This window comes from Globicephala melas, chromosome 6 (assembly GCF_963455315.2).
Source record: "Globicephala melas chromosome 6, mGloMel1.2, whole genome shotgun sequence".
Classification (NCBI taxonomy): Eukaryota; Metazoa; Chordata; class Mammalia; order Artiodactyla; family Delphinidae; genus Globicephala; species Globicephala melas.
In genome coordinates, this window is record NC_083319.1 from 10,699,355 (window position 1) to 10,723,136 (window position 23,782).

At 39.1% G+C, this 23,782-nt stretch overlaps 1 protein-coding gene across 1 annotated transcript in view; it reads left to right on the forward strand.

Moving 5' to 3' along the window:
- SCAI (suppressor of cancer cell invasion) overlaps positions 1 to 23,782 on the forward strand; it is a 137,241-nt gene that overhangs the window by 1,785 nt on the left and 111,674 nt on the right. The gene's annotated exons all lie outside the window — the stretch shown is intronic.

Genomic DNA, 23,782 nt, shown 5'->3' on the forward strand with positions numbered 1-23,782 from the left:
TTCTTATTGCTTTTACTGTTTTCATTGTACGTAGAGTCTAATAAGCAGTTGAACTATAGGAAGATAGAAACAAAGGGCTTAGGTAGTCTGCAGCAAGTGCATTGTTCCTTGAGTAATGAAGAGCATGCATCCATTCCACAAGCATTTCTGAGCACATTCCATGTGTCAGGTACTACATAGCAATTCTGTGTAGTCATTCGAAGATTCCTTTTTCATGGATGTAGGCATTGGCCTAGAGAAAGTAAGTTACAGTAGTGAGGATGTAACCAGTAGGACCACTGTAATAGTTAATTCTTGCTAAGTTATTGATGTTAATACACAGTAAACCTTAACAGTAGGTAGATGTGAAATGCTGATGGTGGAAGGTGCAAACAGCCAAAGTTCCTTTGTCACTCTTGAGGCCTGTATGGGCCAATGTGGTAGGCATATATGGCTGTGGAACACTCAAAATGTGGCTCTCATGACTGAGGAACTGGATTTTTAATAAATATTGTTAATTGTAATTAATTTAAATTTTAAAACCGATATTTAATTACTGGAAAATGTTTATGTCTGGAACAACTTGGGTATGTGAATTTGCTTTTTCATCTGTAAATTATGAAATCTAAATACAGATCAAATTTTTCCAATGAAAATTTAATGTCCAAAGTGAGGCATATATCTAACTACTAAAAAACACACCAAATTTCAGATTAGTACAAAAAGTACATGGCAAATTTCTCATTACTAATTTTTATGTCAGTTACTTCATGAAATAATATTTTAGATATATTGGATTAAATAAAAGTATTACTCAAATTATTTTCAGGTTTTTTTTTTTTACTTTTTCTAACATAACTATTGGGAAAGTAAAGATTACATATATGGCTTGCATTATATTTTCTTTTCGATAGCCCTTTTTTAACTTTCATTACCCCACTGCCAGACTCTTGGAGTAGCCTCCTGACTGGGTTCCCTACCTTGAATCTGTAATTCATTCACATACTGTGCAAGTTGATCTTCTAATTCTCAAGCTTAAGATCCTTATGTGGTTCCCCTTGTTTATTGAACATAATTCAGACTTTTTAGCGTAATCATAAAAAGACACTGCCCTCTGTCATGATAAATCATAATGGAAAAAATATAAAAAAATGTATATGTATGTTTAACTGAGTCACTTTGCTGTATAGCAGAAATTAACACAAAATTGTAAATCAACTATACTTCAATTAAAAAAAAAAAAAGACTGCCTTTATTTCACTTTTATCTATCTTTCCAGCCACAGTTGAGTACTGTGGCCATGTACTCAATAACGGCCAAATTCTCAATAATGGATCTACTAAACGTCCAGTAATTGATTGACTTAACTTTCTGGTGAATGCTTCACAATGAACTAATTGCTGAATGTAACTCTATGTCCTGTTTGCCATTCCCAGAACTTATGTTTGGGTTTTTGCAGATGATTTCTCTTTCTCTCTGGAATACTTTCTCCCCGTTCCTTGGCAAGCTCCCCACCTTTAAGACTTCCCTCAAACATCACATCTTCCGTGCAAACTTTCTACCCTCTCCTTCACCTTCCTCTTCTCTGCTTTGTTTGTTCCTATGATAGCCTGTAGATACACCTAGGTGTAATGGTTTGAGCTGAATTTGAATCTTAGCTCTGTCAGATACACATTTTGAGATCATATGCAAGTTAATAAACCTCTCTGAGCCCCAGCTTCTTCATCTGTATAACGGAAATAATAATAGTTCAACCATTATAGGGTTGTAAAATGCTTAGTATAGTGCCTGGCACGTAGAGAGTATACAGTAAATTTTAGGTTAAAAAGCACCTATTAGGGCTTCCCTGGTGGCGCAGTGGTTGAGAGTCCGCCTGCCGATGCAGGGGACACGGGTTCGTGCCCCGGTCCGGGAAGATCCCACATGCTGTGGAGTGGCTGGGCCCATGAGCCATGGCCGCTGAGCCTGCGCGTCCGGAGCCTGTGCTCTGCAGTGGGAGAGGCCACAACGGTGAGAGGCCCGCGTACTGCAAAAAAAAAAAAAAAGCACCTATTAAATACCTTTTATTTCTCACTTCTTTTCAAAATATATACAGTATGAAGGATTAAAAATAAAGATATTAAGGCAAAAACCATGAGAGAATAGTAATGAAATTAAATCAGTGGCAAAGTTAGTATATAGACTAGAAGGTACTGCACAGTTACCAAAGGTTGGTTCCATATTTGGCTCTGAGTTTCCTAGAACAAAAGCTAAGAAGAAAATAAAGCTCAACTTGCAGGTTCATGGTGTCTGTAAAATCCAACACATGTTTAAGAGAGGCACACTTTTTTTGACTTTTAGAGAAAAATTTCTCTCACTGGTTTTCATAATGGGGACACTGTGGTTTTGTGGGGGAAAATAAACCCAATGACAAATATAGTAGGAAGTTTTTTGTTGTTGTTGTTTTTTAAGGTTGCTTCTTATAATGCTTCTCAATCCAGGTTTAGGTAGTACCAGTGAACATCCTCCGAAGAGCCAGAGCAACTGGATTTAGGTATACTGCTCACCGATGGTTTGGCTTGGTTCAGAGATAAGGAAGAATGAGTAAGCTGTAGGGCCTCTGCTTATCCTCAGCACCTAGAATGGTGCCTGGCACTTAGAGAACGTTTGATAGAATTATTGAATGAATAATTTGTTCCATGAATATTATTTCTGTAATCAAGTTTTGGTAAGCATCAGGCACCAATGAGGGCACACATTCCGCATGTCTAAGGTCAGATCCTGATTGAGTCAGCATTTTGACCTGAATGGACAGCCAGCATACATCTCTAAAGAGATCCTGTGGACGAGACCGAGATTTTCTTCAGAAAGCAGGTCTGGGATTGCTCTAAAAATAGAAAAAATAATGGCCAGGTAAGCTCTAAAGGTGGATTACAGAGAGAAGATGTAATGGTTGTAGCCAGAAATTATTTATAGCTGTTTTTATGAGTTGTATACTGTGGCCATAAAATTCTCAACATCAAATGATACAACTTCCTGGTGAACACTGCAAGGTGAATTAATTGCTGAATGTAGCCTTAAATATCCCTTTGAGTTGGCCTGCTGTGTAGAGTTGTTGACTGTTACACTGTGTATCCTATTCCATTTTAGGAAACAGTTGCCAAAAATGTGATTTTTATTTTAGGATCGTTGCTATTAAGTCATTCTTTTTGATAGACATTAGTTTAGTGGCTGAGTTATCTTTTGAGAACATTCCTAGTGGACCAAACTATAAGACAGTTTAAGAAAAACTGAGATAATTTGAATAAGCACCACATGGCCGACGGTTACCAGTTCTTTGTGTCTTCCCTCCACCCCCACCACTAAACATTTGTTTCCCTTCCTTGGTTCTTCTTTGAGCCCCTAGTACTGAGGGGGTGCTCAGTAAAAGCATCTGAACTAACAAGTGCATTGGTGGTAAGAGGGAGGTAGTGTGGGATGGGGCTTTGGTGGTCCAAAATAATGTGATGCTATTTAATGCCCCTGACAAACTGTACTAGACTGACAGGAATTTTAAGATTAGGAAACTTGATCTCTATGTGGTTTTGGAAAATTCTGAAGGCTTCAATATGTTTGTTAATAAAGTTTGGGTTATTAGTTAGAGAATCCTTTCAGATCCTATTAGGAGCAAGACCCATTTGTTTAGGATTCATGTCGTAATAGGATTCATGTTGATTAAAGCTTTATTGTATGATTTGTGGGGGGTGTGTGTGTGTGTGTGTGTATGTGTGTAATTTGTTTGAATTACAGTTGAATTAAAAACAACCTTCAAATGCTTTCTAGTTCTGGGTACTAGGGTTATAGACATGAATGAGATACGGCCCCTGCTGGGGAAAAGCTCGTACATTAGTGGGGAAGACAGACACAAAAATAAGGTGTTGTAATTGACTTTGTATGTACACAAAGAGTTTATAGTAATTCTTCGTACTGGTAGTGAGGGCAGTTTCTACAGACATTTCACCTAGGGTCTGAAGGTTTAGAAGGTGAATTTTGGCAGTCGTGTGACTGTTGAAATGATAGAGAGTAGAGCCGGGATGTAGACTGACAAATGATGAAGTCTTAGGTGAGGTGAATTCAGGACCAGTGTCAGGTGTGGGAAGAAAGATGTTTTTAAATGCTTGGGCTGTTGTGTCAGTTTAGAAATTACACGGTAGTTCTCAACGAGGGATGATTTTCCCTCCCAGGGGGCATTTGGCAATGTCTGGAGACATTTTTGGTTGTTACAACTCGGGGAATCTATTGGGTGGAGTCCAGGAGTGCTGCTGAACACCTACAGCATACAGGACAACCTCCGAACCGAAGAATTGTCCTGCTCAAATTGTCAGTGATGCTGAGGTTGTGAAATCCTGAATTAGAGTTTGAATCCTAGCTCTTCCTAATACTAGCTTTGGGCTCTTGGACAAAGTATTTGCCAGATGCAGGTAATGATAGTACCCACCTTGTAGAATTATTACTCTCCTCTAGTAGCATATAAACTGCGTGAGTACAGAGATTTTTGTTTTCCTTGCTATTCTGTTCCCAGCACTTAGAACATTGCCTCACATATAATAGGTACTCAGTAGCTCTTTGTTGGATGATTCAATGAATTGGCTTATTTTTTTAAATAAATTTATTTATTTTATTTTATTTATTTTTGGCTGCATTGGGTCTTCGTTGCTGCACGCGGGCTTTCTCTAGTTGAGGTGAGCGGGGGCTACTCTTTGTTGCGGTGCACGGGCTTCTCATTGCGGTGACTTCTCTTTGTCGCAGAGCATGGGCTCTAGGCGCACGGGCTTCAGTAGTTGTGGCATGCGGGCTTCAGTAGTTGTGGCTTGTGGGCTCTAGAGCGCAGGCTCAGTAGTTGTGGAGCACCGGCTTAGTTGCTCTGTGGCATGTGGGCTCTTCCTGGCCCAGGGATCAAACCCGTGTCCCCTGCCTTGGCAGGCGGATTCTTAACCACTGCGCCACCAGGGAAGTCCCTGAATGGCTTATTGAGAGGATTCATTGAGATAATGAATGTAAAATACATGATAATGTTACCTGACATACATTAAGAACTCAATAAATGAAAGCTGTGACTATCCTTAGTTTGAGTATTTTTATTTTGCCTTTCCTTCCAGTGTTTTTAAAAATCAGCTTTACTGAGGTATTATTTACATATGATAAAAGTCACCAATTTTAAGTATACAATTTGAGGAGTTTTGACAAATGTATACAGTTGTGTAACCACCCACTGCAGTTAGGATATAGAACACGGCTGTCCTGCCGCCTCCCCCCCTACACACACATGCATTTGCTCATGTTTCCTTGCAGTCATGGTTCTGGCAACCACTGGTCTTTTTTTCCTGTCACTATAGTTTTGTCTTTTCTAGAACTTCATATAAGTGAATCATTCAGCGTGTAGTCTTTTGTGTCTAGCTTCTTCCACTTGGCATAATGCTTTTGAGATTCATTCATGTTATTGTTTGTAACTGTAGTTAATTTCTTCTTATTGCTGAGGAGCATTTCATTGTATGAATTTACCACAGTTTGTTTCTCATTCACCAGTTGATGGCTTGTTGCTTGTTTTTGGCTAGTATGAATACAACTGTTACGAACATGTGAGTTAATAAGTCTTTGTGCAAACATATGTTTTCACTTCTCTTGAGTAAATGCCTAGGAGTGGACTTGCTGGGTCTTATGGTAAGTGCACGTTTAGATTTTTAAGAAATTGCCAAACTGTCTTCCAAGGTGGCTGTACTATTTTGCGTTCCCACCAGCACAGTGTATGGGATTCCATTTGCTCCATGTCGTTGCCAATGCTTGGCATTCTTTTTAAGTTATATTGAGGTATGTAATTGGTATACAATAAGCTGCACATATTTAAAATGTACAATTTGATAAATTTTGACATATATGTACCCCTTTTGCCATTCTGAGGGTGTGCAGTGATATCATTATGTTTTTGTTTGGCATTCCTATAATTTCTTTTGTGGTTTCCTATTCAAATCTTTTGCCCATTTTTTGGTCACTTTTTTGTCTTCTTATATAATAGTTATAAGAATTCTTTATATATTCTGAAACTTCTTTATCAGGTATGTGTTTTACAGATTTTTTCCCCTTAGTCTATGGCCGGCCTTTTCCTTTTCTTCACAGTATCTTGGGGAGCTTTTAGCTTGAATAGTGGGTTGGATGGGAACACATTTAATTGAGGCAGCAGATCCAGGAGCAAGTTCAGAAGGGTAAGAGTACGAGTTTATTTTAGCTACATGGAGTGTAAAGTGCTTCGGTGTACCATCTTTAACCAGGCAGATGAAAACATGGGTCTGGAGCTGAGGAGAGAGATTAGGGCTTGAGGTTCGGATTTAGAAGTCAACAGCAAACACTTAGTGATCCAAGTCATGGAAAAGAATGAGATAACCCAGAGAGACCATGTTGAGTGAAATGTGCAGATGGCAATAGAATGTTACAGTACCTGGTGTAGAAGTAAACCGACAGCTTTGTCTTTTGGATGTTCTCTCTTTGCAGTATTATCTGTCCATTGCAGTCTTTCTGTAGGTAGTCATCAAACAAGGAGTGTTTATCTCTGGAGACATCTCTATACAGCGAGTATACTCTTTGGTTAGAAACAGACTCTGGAGGTACTTATGTGGAAAACTAGGGGAATGTCTTCTAATCTACATTGAAAAACAGGAATATTGCAGAGTTTCTTTGTGGTAGTGTTTGCCTCAGCAGTATCCCTACACAAAGGCAGTGGTTTTGGTAAAGCTGTTTCTTATAGCATGTGTCGGTGAAAACCTAGGGCAAAATGCCAGAATTTAATTCTGTGAAAGCAGACTCTCTGGTGGGGGGAGCCCGAGAGAGGATGGTCAAAGTATTCGGTATTTTCATGGTAATGTTTTATTCAAGAATTAAACCTAGACTAGCTCAAGCAGTGGTTTTCAGCAGTGTTCAGAAAGAGCCCAGAGGTTCCTTGGCAGTAATTCAAGGGCTTCCTGGGGGTTGGGATGCCAGTAGTAGTCAGAAAAGGGTTAAGCAGGCTAGCTCGCCTTTAAGGCTCTAGATCTACTTTTCTGTATGTATGTATATTTTTAATATGGAGAATTTCAAATACAGATAAACTTAGAATACTACAGTGAACCTGAATTGTTCATCACCCGGCTTGAACAATTATCAGCTCAATTCCCGTTTCACGTATATACCCACATACTTCACCTGAAGTGTATTCTATACATATCATTCATCTGTATCATTTTAGTATGTATTGTTGAAAGATAGGGACTCTTTTAAAGCACATAACCGCAATTCCATTAACAATAACTTGAAAATTAGCAGTATTTCCTTAATATCATTAAATTTGTCATCAGTGTTCAGATATCCACAGTGGACTAATTATTTATAAAAAAATTGTTCAAATCAGGATCCACATAAGGTTCGGAACTGGCAATTTGTTGATTAGATCTTAAGTTTAAAAAAAAAACTATAGTTTCCCCACTCTGTCTCTTTTCCCCCATGTTGTTAATTTGTTAAAGAAAGCATGCTTGTTATTAAGAGTTTCCCACAATCTGAATTTTTAATTTCTAAAAGGTTGAGATATAATTTATATTGATAACATTTATAATAATGAAACTTACCTATTTTAGTGTACAGTTTTCTGAATTTTGACAAATGCACACAGTTACGTAACCACCACTGCAATCATAATATAAAACATTTTCATCACTCCCCCAAATTCCCTTCTGTCCCCACTGACCAACTGGCAACCACTGACCAGTTTTTCCACAGTCTGAATATTGCTGACTCTCTCCCCATGGTATCATTTACCATGTTTCTCTATTCCCTGTGTGTCTTATAAATTTGTAGTTAGAACTAGTTTTAGAGACTTGATGAGATTCAGGTTTTATTGGTTTTTGTTTGTTTTTGAAAGAATACGTAATAGGAGTGGTGTGTAGTTCCATCAAGGCCTCTTTGTTTTTTTTTGTTTTTTTGCGGTACACGGGCCTCTCACTGTTGTGGCCTCCCCCACTGCGGAGCACAGGCTCCGGACGCGCAGGCTCAGCGGCCATGGCTCACGGGCCCAGCCGCTACGCGGCATGCGGGACCTTCCCAGACTGGGGCACGAACCCGCGTCCCCTGCATCGGCAGGCAGACTCTCAACCACTGCGCCACCAGGGAAGCCCTGTTTTTTTTTTGCTGTTAGGAACTCATAGTAATGTGTCTATAATTTCATTTGAGGTTACAAATGGTGACATTCTAAATCTTTCATTCCTTCTTCATTACTAGCTGGAGTGCTTTTATAAAGAGAAGTTCCCTTGTTGACTTAATTTTTTTTTTGAAATTAACATGCAAATTGACAGTTCCATGACATTTGAACACATGTATAGATTCCTATAACCACCACTACAAGAAGAGTAAGGAACATTTCCATTACCCCCAAAACTTGCTTTTGCTGTCCTATTGCAGTCACATCCTCCTTGCACGCCCAGCTCCTTGGCAACTGATCTGTTCTTCATTGACTGTTAAATTTTCCTTAGGTACAGTTTGTAGAAGGAAAAGCAGGATAAATGCTTGTCCCCCTACCCCTTTCTTTTTTTTATAGCAGATTTCAATATGAATTGGTTTCCTAGCATGCTCCAAAGGTGACTGGCTTTCTTTCTTTATTTTATTAATAATAATATTATCAACTCGTGGATTTAAACGTATGCAATGAATTTTCATCCAGCTTGGTTATTTTTCATGTTGATGTTCATATTGACCAGTGGAAGTCTCTTCTAAATTGGCTCTTGGGTCTTTTTGACACGACTCCAGTAGAGTAGCTTCCTCGTTGGACAAGGTATTCCAGACACATCTTGTATGTTTTCTACTTAGGCCTAGAATCGGCCGTTCTCCAAGGAGACCTATCTATTCTAGCATCTTCTGCTTCTAACTATCTGTTTTATATTCTGAGAGTCTATCTGAAAGAAAGAACTGTATAATCTAAAAGTAGTTTTGAAAGCAGCAAATCCAGAAGAGTGGATTATATACTGTGTTCTTTCATAATCTACGAAAAATGTATTTTTTCGTTTAGGTTTTTTATAAAGGTTGAATAGCACACAATTAGGACATATTTTAGGTCAAGATCCTGAAGTATAGGTAATCTGCAGTGCTGGTTATGGTTGGATCTATTGAGAGAGCAGGTAACTGACTTGTGAATTATGTGGTAGAATTGATTTTTCTTTTTTATGGAAATTGTGAATCCCCAACCTAAATGGATGGCTTTCCCACAAGGCCAGATTTTTTTTTTCTTTTTGGCCGCATTGCGCAGCATGCGGAACTTCCCCGACCAGGGATTGAACCCGTGCCCCCTGCAGTGGAAGGCTGGAGTCTTAACCACTGGACTACCTGGGAAGTCCAAGGCCAGGATTTTTTCAGAGAGGATAGCAAACCCAGGCAGATACACATGGATATATAATTAATTGCTTAATATTCTATATATTAGGAGAGTAAAGCCTGGAAAAATTTGGGAGTAATATATTGGTGATGGAAAAATCTTAATATTTTGATGGAGCAACTTGTTTGGAACTTTTTTGAAACCACCAAGATTAGTGAATTGTAAAAGATATCCATAAGGTAGTGAATTAATTGACCATATAGTCAGTATGAATCTTATTTCACAATATCAGGTAACCATGCGTTACTATATATATTATTTATTTTAAATGAAGTTAAATCCAACCTTGGGACACCCCCTCTCCCCCCAGTCCTATCAAACTGATGAAAAATTCAATCTTAGGGATTAAGAATGGGCATCCACCCCTCCTCAGGGTTGTACAAGAATCTGAGAGGCTTGTGAGGAACCAGGAGAAGGGTGGAAGGTTATTTTATGTCCACTGTGGCTGTGCCTGGTAAGCATGTTGTCTAAGAGGGTGTGGGTCCTTGGTGTTTGGCGGCTCTAATAGTTATGGCTGATTTGAGGCACAAGAATCTTTGCCAGGTATGGGGATTCTGGTGCAGAGGTTTCAGCTTTCCCAGGTACAATACATACCCGTTTCCCTGTAAAGACTTGTCACTTGTCCTTTATCTAGAACACTGCTAGGAGGTGGAATTGCAAGGCCCCTCTTTTTGTGAGTCCCAAAGCTCTCCTTCCTCTTCCCAGTTAAATTACCCCCTTTTTTCTTCTAGTTTCTACCTTTCTGCCCTCAAAGGCACTACGTTTCCACCCTTCCCTCAGATAATCTCCTCAAGGAGTTCACATTTTCAGAAAACAAACACAAACCTCCCTTGAGGCAAGGACTGTTTTCTTGGGGATTGGGGAATACAGTGAGAATAAAACGTCCATTGATGTCTTAATAAGTTACCCAGCTACTTTTTTTTTTCTTTTTTTCCCCTCAATAATTCCTTTAGTCCCTGTGGTGGTTTTAAAGAACTGTGTACAAATTGTTTGATTCTCCTTTCTTTAAAAGATGGAGCTTAATTCTCCCCTTGAGTGTGGGGTGGACTTAGTGACTCCCTTCTAGGGAAGAGAATACAGAAATAATGAGATGTCATTTCCCAGATCAGGTTATAAGGAGTCTTCGTCTTCTATCTTGGGTATTTCTCCCTCCCTCTCTCCCTCTCTCCCTCTCTCCCTCCCTCCCTCCCTCCCTCCCTCCCTCCCTCCCTCCCTCCCTCCCTCTCTCCCTCTCTCCCTCTCTCCCTCTCTCCCTCTCTCCTCACTCCTCACTCCCTCTGGAGGAGGCTACCTGCCATGATGCAAGGCAACCCTGCATAGAGGGGAGCCACCTGCCAGCAACCACATGAGTGAGCTTGGAAGGGAGTCCTACATTAGTTGAGCCTTGAGGTGACTACAGCCCTCTCCAACAGCTTGACTTATTATCCTGGTTTCACAAGGTCTGAGTTATGTGAGCCCATGATTTTTTTTTTTTTTTTAAAGAGAGTCTCCTTTCTTCCAGCACTGGCTCCATTGTACCCAAAGGGCTCAATCTCTGGCTAAGCTTTTTCTCCTTCTGGAGAGGTCTCTGATGTGCTCTGTGCATGTGTGTGTTTTGGAAGCAGCTATCTTTTGATTAAAGGCATTGAAGGACAGTTTACTTTCAGTCAGTGATGTGTCCCTGTGCTAATAACTGAATCTCCAGCCATTTGCATGTCATCATCTTCAGAGTCTTTGCTCTCTCCCTGGTCTTTTGTCCCACAGATTGGGAGGTAGTCCTCTGCTCATGTTCACTCTTATTAAGGGAAGAGCCAAAAGGTAGTTGCCTGGTGAAGGGGTCAGTTTTCCTCTGCCTGGTACCTGTCACCAGGTTTTGAACTCTGTTTCGACCCCTTCTTGGTTGTCTGGGAAGAGTAGGCAAATCAGAGTCAAGTAAGCTGTGATAATGTCTGATTTTATCTGTCGACTTGGCCATAGGGTGCCCAGATATTTGGTCAGACATTATTCCTCGTGTGTTAGGGTGTCTCTGGATGAGATTAACATTTGAATCAGTAGTGTTGAGTAAAGCAGACTGCCCTCCCCAATGTGGATGGGCCTCATCCAATTGTTGAAGACCTCAAACAAAAAGGCTGAGTAAGAAGGAACTCCTCTTGCCTGACTGCTTGAGTTGAGACCTCAGTCCTCCTTGCCTTTGGATGAGAGCTGAAACCTTGCTCTACTTGGATCTCAAGGCTGCTGGCTCCCAGACTGGAATTTAAACCATGAGCCCTCCTGTTTCTCAGGCCTTCAGACTCAAACTGGAACCACATCATCGGCTCTCCTGGGTCTCCAGCTGGTTGACTGCAGATCTTGGGACTTCTCAGACTCCATAATTGTGTGAGCCAATTCCTTATTATCCACACACACACACACACACACACATACACACACACACACACACACGCACACACACCCCTCCCACATCTTGTTGGTTCAGTCTATAAACCTAGTCTTTTTCGTGGCCTTTGTTTCATTCCTGGTTTTCCATAGTTCTCCTAAGGCTGTCATAGCTTCTGCATTATTAGCTGTGGATTCTCTCCATGAATGCAGTCTGCCGTGAAATGGCCATCTTCACCACAAACTAAGCAGGAGGGGTGCTGTGTTTTCATAAACTTGGCAGCTGTCTTGGAAACATTTCACTCTCAGGCTAGGCACCATTCTTTATAGTCTTGTTTTGCAATTGGGTTTCTTCTGTCAAGCTCTCTCCATATAGTCCATGGGCCTTGAAAGCATATGTGCCTGTTGGCAGTATCCTGGGAGTTCTTCCTGGATGGGGAGCCCATGTTGCAAGTGCTCACACATGGTTTCCCAAAAGCCTGTAAAGTAGCTGTCAGAACTTTTAAACTATTGTGATCATTGCCAAACTGTAGAGTTATCACATATAGATTTTTAGAGAACAGCTGCCCAAAATAAAGATCTTAGATTTAGAATTACTGCCATTAGCCTGTCTTTCTAATAGATAAGCAAGCCATTTACCTATTGAGGTAACTCCTGGATGGTGATAATAAAATTGTCATCAACAAGTAAGAGGATTCTTACTTTTTTATAAAATAGAAACATGCATCTATATTGTCCCAAACCAGTTTTAAATCTTTAAGATGTAAGTTAAAAGGAAGGGGAATGCCTTTAATAATTTATAAGAGAATTATAGAATTTGTGTTGGAAGAGATTAGTTGTTGAGTCCAACCATAAGCACAGCAGGGGAAATCCTACTGTAACATACCTAAAAAAGGAAGTTCTTAAAAATTACTGGTCTCAGTCTTTTCAAATATGGTTTACTTAGTGTTTACCAATACCTGACATTGTATTCAGTGTTTCCTAAGAACTTCACCTAAATCGAATGTCTCATGTACGTGCTATTGCGCTTGTAACAGAAAGACCAGTAGCATTTAGTAGAGGTGTTAGTGAGTTTGTGGTATTTCTGTCATTATTGATTTTTCTCATAACCAGATAATAAAATCACAACAATTTTCATATGGATGGCCACAGAAGTTTTACTCTTAAAAAAAGGTTCTTATACTTGAAAATGTTGGAAAGCACTGAATTAGATATCTCTGGAGCTATTTCTAGCTCTAGTATGTGGAGATAGGACTGTGGTTTAAGGATGGATTCTTTATATAAGAATGTTTTTAAAGAGCATACAGTACAGCATGCTGGTGAAATCCCTAGAGCTTTGGCTGGTTTCTAGCTACCCCATTTCTTTTTTTCCTGTGCGCCTCAGGGGTTTGATTCATCTTTTTTTTTTCACCACATCTATTATGTAATCTGTTGTTCTCTCTGCTCATAAACCCTTCTTAAAAGGGTTTGAAACAGGATGCAGGTGCCTCAGCTTTTCCCTTACCCTGTTAACTCTGAACGTATTTGATGCATTTTCATTTTTAAGCATTTTCATTGCCAGTGACAATAGGGAATGAAACGAATGAATAAAAATTTGTGCATTTTAGAGTTTTACTAAAATTAAGAGGTTTCCCTAATCTTCACTGTAAGGTACATGAGAAAAGCTCAATTTTCTGGTAGTTGCTAGAATTAAAGCAGTGGACTAAGTGATGTCAAAGTTTCTTCCAGCTCAAATATGTTTAATTTTTATTGAGAGATTGCTCAGTTTCCTTATTTTATCATCTTTTTTATTCTGGGAAGTACCTACCCATCCTTTTTTCTCTTTTTCTCTATCATTTGGCCCTGAAGGTAATTACTCGTAGGCCACTGAATTCATTTCATCACAGAGGAGGTTATTATTATTATTTTTTGCCACGCCACCGCAGAGCTTGTGGGATTTTAGTTCCCCGACCAGGGGTTGAACCCATGCCCTCAGCAGTGAGAGCACAGAGTCCTAACCACTAGACCGCCAGGGAGTTCCTCAAGGTTATTTTCAATCTCTTTACCCCTTGCTTTTTGCAGGAAAAGTCTACATAATAAAGACCAATAAACACCAGCAAAAAGTCAATTTCAATATATTCTGAACATAACTATTCCATTGGTGTGGTAGATTGTGTTTCCCAAAGATGTCTTCAATCGTATCTTTCATCCCATATGTTCTTACAATGTGACCTTTGACATTCCTTCCACCTAGTGGTGAGGTCTGTGTCCCCATCTCCTAACCAGGGCAGGCCTTTATAACTGTCTCCACCAGTAGAGCATGGCTCCAGCAAAACCATATGACTTCTAGGGCTAGGTCATTGAAATGCCATGTAATTCCACCTTCCTGTCTTGGGATAGATGCTTAGAACCTAGCTGCCAGCCCAAGTGAGAGGCCTGTGTAAGAGAGAAACTGAAGCTCCTGGCCCTCAGCCCCAGCTGAGCACCCAACTGCTATCCAGCATCAGCTTGCCAGCTGTGCGAGTGAGCCATCCTAAAAGCAGGTCATAATCCTCTAGATCCCCAGCAGGCTGCCCCAGTGGGTGCCCACGCAGAGCAGAGAAGAGCTATCTCTGCCAAGCCCTGCCTAAATTGCAGACTCACAATCACAGTGAAAGGTTGTTTTAAGCCACTAAGTTGTACGACAGAAAATAACTGAATTGGCATTCCATTTTGCCAGAGTTAGAGACCATACTATGTATTAAACTGCCTCAGCTTTAAGAACTAGATGTATTTCTACCTTCAGGAGCCTTGTCAAGAGAAGAAAAACAGATCCTGTGTCTTCTTCCTTTATAGATTTTTATCTCATTGACTTTCATTTTACATGTTTATTAAATTTTGTTTTTTTAAATTAATGAATAGTACAAAACAGCAAAAACTGGACAATAATATGCCTGCCCAGATAACTCCATTCTCATGTCCTTGTAACTTAGAAGGTTGTGTGCATGTTAATAATGAACAGTGACTTTTGAATGACTCAGGCCAGATGTGTGACCTTGGGAAGCAGCATCCTCTTTGTAAGTCAGTTTCTTTATCTATAAAATGGTAACAACCTAAATGGGAAAAGAATTTGAAAAAGAATAGATACATTATACGTATAACTGAATCACTTTGCTGTACACCTGAAACTAACACAACATTGTTAATCACCTATACTTTAAATAAAATAAGTTAGAAAAATGGTATCTACTTCATATGGTCGTTGAGAGACTTTGGTGATATATACATATCAAGTGATAGTGCCTGTCACAAAATATTGGCTGTTCATTACTACTGCTAATCACGATTACTGTTATTGGCCTTATTATTTTTAGACTAGGGAGGGGAAGGATAACCAGCAGAAATCTGAAATGATGGAGTAAATACTCCCAAGAAGTTAGGGACAGAAGGATGTTAGGAAGTCTGAAGGGACTAAGGAATTACTAAGCATGTTTTAGATTGTTCGAGAAATTTTGAAAACAGGGTTTTCAGACTTCTTAATAATGACTGGCATTTACTGATTATGCAGTGGTGTCTCAGATATATTACCTGTTGTCACTAGTTTATTTTTTTGCAAGCCCTTTGAATTTATTGATGAATACTTTGCATGCAATAAAATGTATAGATCTGACGTGTTTAGTTCACTATGTGTTTTTATCAGTTCTTAGTTCTTTAGTGTTTTGGTTGATTACAAAGTAGAGTAAATGAACTAAATGGGAGGAGGGGACCCAGGGAGAATAACTTAATCCCTAGGGTGCTGGTGCTTATTAGCAGATCAAGGTTGTATTTGTTACTTCATTAGAAGACAGACGGTATTATTCCCATTTTCAAATAGAGAAACTGAGGCTCATAAAAATAAAGTGATTTACCCAAAGTAACATAGCTAGAAAGTGGCACAGTCAAGACAAAGTTTTTGTCTGGCTCTATAAATTTTTTGCTATTACAGACTGAAATAGTGACATTGGAATATATTTTTTTAACTCTGCTGGAGATAATTTCCTATGAGGGTTTATTAAAGTCCCATAAGTAAAATGAAAACAGTTCTTGATGTGGTGTCTTCTGGTTTCGAATGCTTCAAACTCCCTTAAAGCTTCCAAAACCATTATTTTCTGTTTTACCAATTTCTATAATTGATATAGTATAGTTTTAGCAGGTATTCCTCTCCAGTGGTTCAGGTACTTAGATAAAAGTAATTGTTGTGGGTAACCTAGTGCATTTTTACTTTTAAGTATCAAAGAAAGTATAGACCATTAAGAATGAAAAGAATTCAGTTTCTAGACAGTTCGTGCTATTACAGGACTCTTAGATACAAGATTTAAAAGCAGAAATGTTTAAGTGACATTCATTTTACTGGATAACAGCCAAAGCCTCATGCTTGAGACTGGATGATGGACAAGTAATTTGCCACGTTACTGGGTGAAGAACATCTTCAGGTGCAGGAATGTAGTCTCTGATTCAGTCAGCATAGAGTTCCTGAACAGCTCAGGTTTTTCTTTCTTCTCTCATAGTTTAGATTTCTTTATTCTCTGCAGCATGTTCTATTTTTTTGTTGTTCTGTTTGAAAATTGACATCAGATAAAGAAATACATATAATAGATGAAAGGGTAACTGAGAGTTCAGCCATTTTCATAAATTATTTTTAAAAATTTGTTCATTTTATGAAAAATACTAGCACAGAAAATGAGATGGTTAAGACAGATTTCATGTGTAAACAATCATTTGTTCAACAGATATTCTAAAAGCATCTAGATGTGCTAAGTGGTTTTTTTAAAATTCTGAGAACTTTTAATGGCTAGATAGCCTACTTGACATTCTCAAGAATACTGGAAACAGAGAATGGTTTTCTTTTAACATATTGTTGATGGTTTCATCTCTTAGATTTCCCCCCCCCCCCAGTTTCTTATAAACTGGTACAAACCTAAGAGTTTTTACTGTGAGATAATAGAAAATATATATTGGTCTTTGCCCTCAGTTCCTGACACGGAGCCCCTGAAATGTTTATAATTTCCTGGGTGATGAATGTCTTTGTTCTGATGAGGTGACTGAGTGGGCTCCTGGGTGAGGGCTGGTCACCGGAAAGACCAAGCCATGGTTAGAAGCTTGGTCAGCCCTGCCACCCATTCTCTTGAGAAGGGAGAAGGGCTGAAAATGGAGTTAATGATCGATCATGCCTACATGATGAAGCCTCCATAAAATCCCCAAAGTACGGGGTTCAGAGAGCTTCCAGGTTGGCGATCACGGGGAGGTGCTGGGAGAGTGGCATGGAAGCCACTGGACAAGGCATGGGAGCTCCACACCCCTTTCCACATACCTTGTCCTATGCTTCTCTTGCATCTGACTGTTCCTGAGTTATATCCTTTTACAGTAAACTTGATCTAGTAAGTAAATGTTTCTCTGAGTTGCGTGAGCCACTCTAGCAAATTAAGCAAACCTAAGGAGGGGGTCATTGGAACCCCCAGTCTGTAGCTGGTCAGTCAGAAGCACGGGGGGTAACCTGGGCTTGTGACTGATATCTGAATTTGGGGAAGTATCAGTCTCGCGGGACTGAGCCCTTAACCTGTGGAATCTGATGCTTGCTCCAGGTAGACAGTGTCAGAATTGAGCTGAATTCCTGCCGGTGTCAGGGAATTGCTTGGTGGTGCCGGGGGAAACTGCCACACATTTGGTGACCAGAGTGAAGTGTTCTGTGTGAGTAGTAATGGAGATTCACAGGAGAAAAATAGTAGGGAAGAACTGGGTTTTTCCCTACATGGGAAGAAAGTAGGGGTTTTTCCTTTTTAACATCTCAAGAGTAATCCAGTGAGTGTTTCATACTACAATTTGCCCTACTCCTGATAACCCTTTCTCTGCTCTTACAATTAAAAAAAAAAAGAGTGTGTGTGTGTTGCTGCATTTTGCTTTCTGTCTTCTTCCTCAGCTATAAGAGAATATAAGCTCTGTGAAGGCAGGGACGTTTCTTTGTTCATAAAGCACTCATAATATCCAGAACATAGTAGGTGTTCAAGAAATATTTTGTTGAATAAATAGCATTTAGTTTAATTAATCATTTAAAAATGAAATCTAATATATGTACAAAAAAGCATATAGGACATATGGGTACTTTAAAAAAGAAAAATAAACATCTTTGTCTCACTGGCCAACTTTAAAAATGGTGCATTATCCGTTATCTGGAGAAAGCCCTCGCACAGAAACGAAGACCCAAAACAGCCAAAAATAAATAAATAAATAAATAAATAAATAGTGCATTATCAATATGCTTGAAAGTTCCTCATATGCCTCTCTTCCTTCCTTTCCCAATCAGGAAAGCACTACTTTGAAGTGTTTTTTTTTTTTTTCTTATAAATTTATTTATTTTGTCTTCGTTGCGGTGCGTGGGCTTCTCCTTCTGGTGGCTTGTCTTGTTACGGAGCACGGGCTCTAGGTGCACGGGCTTCAGTAGTTGTGGCTCACGGGCTCTAGAGCGCAGACTCAGTAGTTGTGGCGCACGGGCTTAGTTGTTCCGCGGCATGTGGGATCTTCCCAGACCAGGGATCGAACCCGTGTCCCCTGCACTGGCAGGCGGATTCTTAACCACTGCACCGCCAGGGAAGTCCCTGAAGTGGTTTTTATTCCCTTGTATTTTCTTCATTGTTTTTGACATATGGATGTAATTGTAAATATATTGTTTAGTTTTAGATTTGTTAAACTTTATATATATATGAAATCATACTGCTTGTATTCCTTTTCAGTTTGCTTTATTCATTCAGCATTAGGAGTTTGAGATTCTTTCATGTTAATACATGTAGATGTTTAACCTTCATCTTCAGTGTTATATAGAACTCAACTACATGACTGTGCCACAATTACCCATTATCCGATCTGTGAGTAACTGAATTGTTTCTAAGTTACAAACTATGCAACCACAGACATTTAAAAAAATACCTCCTGATGTACATGCACAAGAGTTTCTTTAGGGTAAGTATCTAAAGACTTTCTGGGTCATTTGGTTTTGTCAACTCAATAATGACAATCATTTTCCAAAGTGGTTGTACCAATTTATACTCCTATCATCCACTTCCATGAGAGTTCCAGTTTCTCTACTTCCTTGCCAGCGCTTGATATTTAAAAATTTTAACCACTGTGGTAGGTGTATAATAATATTACTCTGTGTGTGTGTGTGTGTGTGTGTTTTAAGAAAACATTTTTTATTTCATTCTTAACAACAGATTCTTGGGCACTTCACAGCTTCTCAAACCTTGGGGTCATATTGGGTGTCATCACCTCCTTTCCTGTGCCACATGATTTTCACATGGTATTTGTTTTTTTGTTGCAGCAACCACTGGAAAAACCAGCTTCACAAAGATATGGCAAAGATATGGCATTATGGCAAGGAATGTAAAGTGATCTAACGTTAACACTGAACTGCTGAACACTGAGCTTGTAGTTTGTGGAGTATCCGACAGATGTCACTATGTTTCCCTTGAAAGTTTAAAATAACCGCAGCACCCTTGTGAGTTTGCTGTGGTTCCCCGAGGTGCGTGGACGCACATTTTAGGAAGCATGGCCTTGGAATATTAAGCATGGTTATCTTTAGGAAGTAGGATTTTTACTTATTTTTTTATACTTTCTGGATTTTCTACATTTCTTTTATAATGAGCATAGAATGCTTAAGAGGCATCAGAGAAAATATTATATATGTGTCCTGTTTGTAAAGTCCATACTTTATTTTACTTTTTTCTTAGTGTTTACCTAATGTCCTTTTTCTGTTCTACATAGGACACCACATTAGTCATATTTCCTCAGAGACCTCTTGACAGTGACAGTGTCTCAGATCTTTCCTATTTTTGACGACCTTGACAGTTTAAAGCATATTTGTCAAGTAGTTTTTCAGATGTCTTTCAACTGGGGAAGACCATGGGGTAAAATGTCGTTCTCATCACATCATATCGAGGGTCCATGCTGTCCACATGACTTATCACTGTTAATGTTAACCTTGATGCCTAGCTGAGTATCAGAGTTCTTGACTGTAAAGTTACTCCTTTATTCCCCACTTTCATATTGTATTCTTTGGTAGGAAGTCACTATGTGCAGTCCACACTCAAAGAATGGGTGTTATGCACCACTTCCTTGAAGGCAAAATACGTAAATTATCTTAAATTCTTCTTCATTGGAGATTTGTCTGTTCTCCCACTTATTTATTTACTTAATTTATTGTCTGTCTATCTGTTTATGTATTCAATCATTTATATAGTTGAACTCAAGGATTTTTTTTTATACTTTGGGTTATAATTCATTACTGCTTTATTTTTTGTTGTTGCTGAAATTGTTCCAGCTTGACCATTGAGAGTTCTTCAATTGGCTGCTGTATCCCTTTGACATACTCCTGTCATTGTGGGTTTAAAATAAAAAAAATTTTTTAGAACACTTCTTACTTTCTAGCACTACAAGATGCTCCAGGCTCATCTTGTATATTTCTTGCCTCAGTCATAGAATCAGACATTTCTCCAAGGAATACTGTTTCATTTTATTGGAAAATGGTATTTGGTACTGGGGTATTGGTTATTTGTATATATGTTTATTGGTTATTTGTAGATGCTGTTTGTTATGTAACAAGCCTGTTCAAGACTTTTGTCAGAGTTGAGTTGTTGCAGCAGAGAGTGTGTGACTCACAAAGCCTAAAACATTTACTGTGTGGCCCTTTATAGGAAAAGTTTACTTGCCTCTATAGTTAATAACTATTATAATATATGATAACTATTATAATGTCAGTTCTTACCTCTGTAGTTATGATAACTATTATAATAGTTATGATAACTATTATAATGGGTTGGTTTTGATTGGTTGATTTTTCTCATCATCAGTGGTCGTATTTTTCTGCTTCTTTGCTTTTTTAAAATTTTATTTTATTATTATTATTATTTTTGGCCATGCCCCACGGCATGTGGGATCTTAGTTCCCCGATCAGGGATCAAACCCATGCCCCCTGCATTGGAAGCACGGAGTCTTAATCACTGGACTGCCAGGGAAGTCCCTTTTTTTTTTTTTCTTTTCTTTTCTTCTTTTTCCCCCTGCTTCTTTGGATGCCTGGTAATCTTTGACTGGATGCTAGACATTGTGGAGGGATTGGAGTTTTATTTTTCTTCTTATAAATTTCTGGAGATTTTCCCTGAGATGCAGTTAAATTATTTGGAAATATCTTGATGCTTCTGGGTCTTGGTTTTAAGCTTTGTTGGGTGGACCAGGGCAGCATTTAGGGCTATTGTCACTAGGGCTTGTCATTCTCTACTACTATGGCAAGACCCTTCTGAATACCAAGGAATTACAAGGTTTTCCAAGTCTAGCTGGTGGGAACAGACACTGTTGTTGGTCCTGTAACAATAAGCTCCCAGTGTTGTTCCCTCTAGTCCTCTCTGATGATTCTTTCCTCTGTCTTTGGTGGTTTGCTTCCATTCATGGGCTGATGTGTATTCAGTGGAATACTTGAGAGGAACTCCCCGCACATCTCCAGCATTTTCTCTCCTATACGATATCCTGCCCTGTGAACTCTAGCTGCGTTGGTCTCCCTGGACTCTCAGCTCTGTCTTTTCAGCTTGTGATATCCCTTGGGCTCTGCCTGGTTTCCCTTTCCCTGCACCACACCCAGGAAATGCTCTCAAGGCCCTGTCTTGGGGGCAATTATAGAACTCACCTTTTTTTGTCCTCAGAGATCACTGGGGGTTTTTTGTTGTTGTTTCTCGATGTACAGTGTCTTGAAAAACCATTGTTTATCTATTTTGCTGATTTCTTTTGATTGTTTAATGTAGGAGGGTAAATCTGATCCCTGTTACGACATCTTGGCCAGAAGTAGAAGTCCTTGAAATCTTTTTTGTTTTAATCCTGAGTGAGTGTTTAATTTTGTCAGATCCTTCTTCTATATCTATTGAGATGATCGTATGATATTTTTTTCTCTTTTTTTTCCCCTGTTAATGTGTGTTGAATTACATTGATTTTTTTTTTTCCCTAATGTTAAATCAACCTCACATTTCGGGAATAAACCCTACTTGTGCATGATAAATAATCCTTTTTAATATATTCGCTGTATTCAATTTACTAGTATATTTTTTAGGATTTTTGCGTCTATGTTTATGTTCATATGCTGCCCTTCCTTAGGTTATGACATCAGGGTTATCCTGGTTTATAAAATGGATTGGGAAACATTCCTTCTTTTTCTCTAGAAAGGTTTGCATAATATTGATGCTTTTTCTTCCATAAATGGTTAGACAAATTCTCTGGTGAAGCCATGTGATGATTTTATTTGGGAAACTGTTTAATTACAGATCTATGTCTTTAATAAATTTAGGACTATTGAGATCTTTTAATTTTTGTTTCAGTTTTGGTCAGCTGTTTTTCTAAGAAGACAAATGATCCTTTCAAGGTCATACGTCTAATAATGAATAAAACTTCCAGTCCTGATCTTCTTCAGACTATGTCATACCATCTTAATATATACTTTTAAATTTGTATACTTTTTTATCCTCTCTGGTGGATTGTAAACTAGCAAGCAGGTTCTGTCTCTGGTAAAACTTAGTATCATCTGAAGCTTAGGGCCAAATAGATGTTTGAATTAACTTAAAGCATACTTGGGTTTGTATTGAGATTTTAAATGGAGAGACCTTGATTTAAGTGGTTGTTTCAGTACTTCATTTGGGCTCCGTCAGTCTCTACAATGTACATTTTACCTCTTTGACAGTGGGTATTGTTGTTTATGTATTGAATAAAAAGATAGGAATAATGAATTGAAAGTATAGTTCTTGGGACTTCCCTGGTGGCACAGTGGTTAAGAATCCGCCTGCCAGTGCAGGGGACAAGGGTTCGATCCCTGGTCCAGGAAGATCCCACATGCCATGGAGCAACTAAGGCTGTGCACCACAACCACTGAGCCTGCGCTCTAGAGCCTGTGAGCCACAATTGCTGAGCCCATGTGCCACAACTACTGAAGCCTGCACGCCCCAGAGCCCATGTGCCACAACTACTAAGCCCGCGTGCTGCAACTACTGAAGCCTGCACGACTAGAGCCCGTGCTCCACAACAAGAGAAGCCACCACAATGAGAAGCCCGCACACTGCAACAAAGAGTAGCCCCCACTCGCTGCAACTAGAGAAAGCCTGCGCGCAGCAACTAAGACCCACGCAGCCAAAAATAAATAAATAAATAAAAATTTAAAAAAAAAAGTATTGTTCTTAAATTTTGGAAGTACCATTTATATTATTGTATTTATTTTTCTATATTTCACTCAATTTTTTTATTTCCTAAAACTTAGTAGAATAGATATCTGTCTATAATTCTAGGGCAATTGAAAGAAAAATAACTCTAGTTCAGAATATGATTTACCAAAACCATTTTTTATTTCTATTCAAGAGAGATTGTAACTTGAATTGAATTCTGTGATCAGGGAGATTTAGTGACTATGTAACATTTCAATACCATAGAATGTTTCCATCTTGTTGTAGTAGACTTAGTTTAAGATTCACCTGTTAGGGAAGAATGTGAGTTTGAAGTGGAGAGGGTTCAGTTGAAGGTCTCTTTCTATAAAAGATGTAGTCCATTGACAACAGAAATATTACCTAGCAGCAGTTTACAGGTACCAAGAGAGGCCAGAAAAGTATTGTAGTAGAAATTGTACAGGAGAGCTGTGAAACTAGATCCCTGATGATGTCAGGCAGGAAATAAAGCTTACCAGTCTAAAAAAATTTTACTGGATGGCTAGGCCATTGGAAATGAATCTTCCAGTGCTTGTATTTTTTATTGGGCTTTTATTTGATTTTTAAAATGTTATTTAATTTTATTATTTATGTATTTATTTATTTGTGGCTGTGTTGGGTCTTCATTGCTGTGTGCAGGCTTTCTGTAGTTGCGGCGCGCGGGCTTCTCACTGCAGTGGCTTCTCTTGTTGCGGAGCATGGGCTCCAGGTGCACGGGCTTCAATAGTTGTGGCACGCGGGCTTCAGTAGTTATGGTTTGCAGGCTCTAGAGCACAGGCTCAGTAGTTGTGGCGCACGGGCTTAATTGCTTCGCGGCATGTGGGAT